Below are 3,320 nucleotides of genomic sequence, written 5' to 3' on the forward strand. Positions count from 1 at the left end.
ACACTGATTAGGCATAAAGAAAGTGTTATAAAAACACTTCTCAGCCACATCAGTGCCACGTACTGAAAGACTCTATAGAAAGTGTTATAAAACACTTCTCAGCACTCTACATTAGTGCCACGTACTGAAAGACTCTAAATAAAGTGTTATAAAAACACTTCTCAGCACTCTACATTAGTGCCACGTACTGAAAGACTCTAAATAAAGTGTTATAAAAACACTTCTCAGCACTCTACATTAGTGCCACGTACTGAAAGACTCTATAGAAAGTGTTATAAAAACACTTCTCAGCACTCTACATTAGTACCACGTACTGAAAGACTCTATAGAAAGTGTTATAAAAACACTTCTCAGCACTCTACATTAGTGCCACGTACTGAAAGACTCGTTTGAATTACGAGTTTGTTTGTTTTTGCTGTATTTGTTTTGGTTGTTGTAAGCGCAAAGCTGCACAGTAGGCTATCTATGCTCTTCCCACCACGGGTATCGAAACTCGATTTTTTGCATCGTAAGTCTACAGATTTATCGTTGAACTGTCGGGAGGTTTTTTCTTTGTTGTTGTTCAAAGTATACTTTCCTACCATAGACGTATACAGTAATAAAACAGATGGATTTCCATAACTGGGGATTTCTTAACTGGGGATTTCTGTTACTGGGCCCGGCATGGCCAGGTGGTTAGGACGCTCGAGTCGCAATCTGCGGGTCGCGGGTTCGCATCCCCGTCCCACCAAACATGCTCGCCCTTTCAGCCGTGGGGGCGTTATAATGTGACGGTCAATCCCACTATTCGTTGGTAAAAGAGTAGCCCAAGAGTTGGCGGTGGGTGGTGATGACTAGCTGCCTTCCCTCTAGTCTTACACTGCTAAATTAGGGACGGCTAGCGCAAATAGCCCTCGTGTAGCTTTGCGTGAAATTCAAAACAAACAAACAAACAATTCTGTTACTGGTGGGATTTTCTTAGTGCAAAACTACTTAGCGAGCGATCTACACTTTGTTCATCGCGGGGAATCAAACACCGGATTTAAACGTCGTATGATCAGCAGTTTGCCGAACAGGTTGTTCATTTCTAGAACGTTCAAATTAATAAGTCTCCCGAGTGGGTCAGAAGGTAAGTTTACGGGCCTACGACTCTAATATCCTGGGCTCGGGTCCCGAGATGTACAGAGTACAGTTCAGCCCTTTCTATAGCTCTGCACTAAGAAACCACAAATTAAAAAAAAGAGGATTTCTTAGCTCAGCTTAAAATGAATACCTTTTGTTTTCAATAATTTGGTAAACGTATTTGTTACTTTCATACGTATTACCGACAGTAAACTTCTTTTTCTTAAATTAATTTGTGTTTCAAAACTTCGCGAAAACCTACACAAATCTGTTCATTATTTCGAACTAGTACAAAAATCAGGTATGTCTGCGGACTTGTACTGCAAGAAACCGGGTTTCGATACCCGTAGTGGGCAGAGCACAGATAGCCCTTCGTGTAGCTTTGTGCTTAATATTAATAACAAATCAGAAAGAGGATTACAAAAAGAAGGAAGAGTGTGTGTGTGGGTGGGGGGGGGGTGTAGGTAAAAGACGGTAACTTAGTCTACGTTGTGAATATGGGTATGTTGAATCTGAAAAATCTAGGTTACCAAATTTTGTCTCTCATCACAATGTCTCCAATTTTCATTTAAAGTTACACGATATGCATATATCTTACATGTTTAATGACGATATAACATCTATACAATGTTTGATTTATTTCAGATCATAAACACATATTTATCTGTCTCTCTATATATCAGTTTGTCCATCTATCTGTCTATGTGTCTGCCTGCCTATATGTCTTTCTAACTGCCTAGCTACCTTCTGTTCATGTGCATACTTTCTGTCTCACTACCTATTTGCCTGTCTTTCTAGCTATCTAACTGCTTGTCTGTCTGTCTACCTGTATTAATACAACAACAATTGCATGTTTGATTATCTGCTTGTCGCAGCACGTGCTCCTATCAAAGTAAATGCTAAAACTATTGGTTCATAAGGTCCCCATGCACTCTGTTGAGTCAAAATGAATACGTTATCATAAGTTATCTAATAAATTTATAGAATAATTAGTTTTCGTTAGTGTTAACTAATGCATTTGGTAAATTATTGGGATTTTCTTTTTTTGGCAACAAACTATATTTAAAAATATAAACATAACAACGTTTACATTACACATTAAAATTAAAAATGACTCTACATGTTTCGGTAGTTTCCGCTACCATCACCAGGAGTAAAACATCTACGCGAACAACAGGTTTTTATACAAGAATGTTGTATAGTGTGTAATGGAAACGTTGTTTTGTCCATATTTTTAAATAAAGATCGAACAGTAAGTGTTCCACACTTTAGAAGTAGCAGTGCTTAAGTCTACCGTGAGTAGTAACTTGAAGCCAATAACGCAGTGTACATCTGACAAAAGTTCAACGATCATATTAGAGCACTTTAATTAGGCTTAACGTGAGTACTTTATATTTGTTCGTTTGTTTATTTGGAATTAAGCACAAAGCTACGCAATGGGCTATCTGTGCTCCGCCCACCACGGGTATCGAAACCCGGTTTTTAGCGTTGTAAGTCCGCAGACATATCTCTGTGCCACTAGGGGGCGGGTACTTTATATACACGCTATTATACCAATTTGGGAAAGTGACTCGTATCGGTTTACAATTGTGTAAAATTGTGTACTTAGTTTAGATATAATACACTAATGTTGTTCTTGTCATACATATATTATAACCTTCTTTTATAATGTTGTGATTAGGATATTAGCTAGACAGCGCATCACGTTAAGATCAAGTTAGTCCTACGATATTCGGGAATATTGATGAACGAGAGACTTTGCGAAATATCTAGAACAAGGATTAGATTATAAATACGGGTGAGCCAGTCAACTAGCTTAGTAAGCTTGCAGTAAAACATGAAGAATATAGAGAGTTGTTTCTAGCTAACAGAGTGAATCAGTTAGTGAAGTATTTGGACCTGTGTTAGATATCGCGCATATTGAGTTACTTTGTGCAAGTAAGTTGTTTCTTTACGTTAGTGTGGTGCAGTTAGCATCATTCGTAAACGTAGGCCTATAACAAGTTACCACAGCGTCCAAGCTTGTACAAGCGTCACAGGAGGAGATAAACTAAATTGCTATCGTTTACGTGGACTGTACTTTGAGTTATTTTCACCACATAATTTAAAAGTATGCAACACGTAGTTAAAAAAACAGATATAAATAAGATATAAGAGCCAAATGTGTAAACTAGATATTTTACTCAATTCATTTCTAATAAAATATAAATTAAAGAAAG

The sequence above is a fragment of the Limulus polyphemus genome, unplaced genomic scaffold (assembly GCF_000517525.1).
Source record: "Limulus polyphemus unplaced genomic scaffold, Limulus_polyphemus-2.1.2 Scaffold1693, whole genome shotgun sequence".
In the NCBI taxonomy this organism is placed as follows: domain Eukaryota; kingdom Metazoa; phylum Arthropoda; class Merostomata; order Xiphosura; family Limulidae; genus Limulus; species Limulus polyphemus.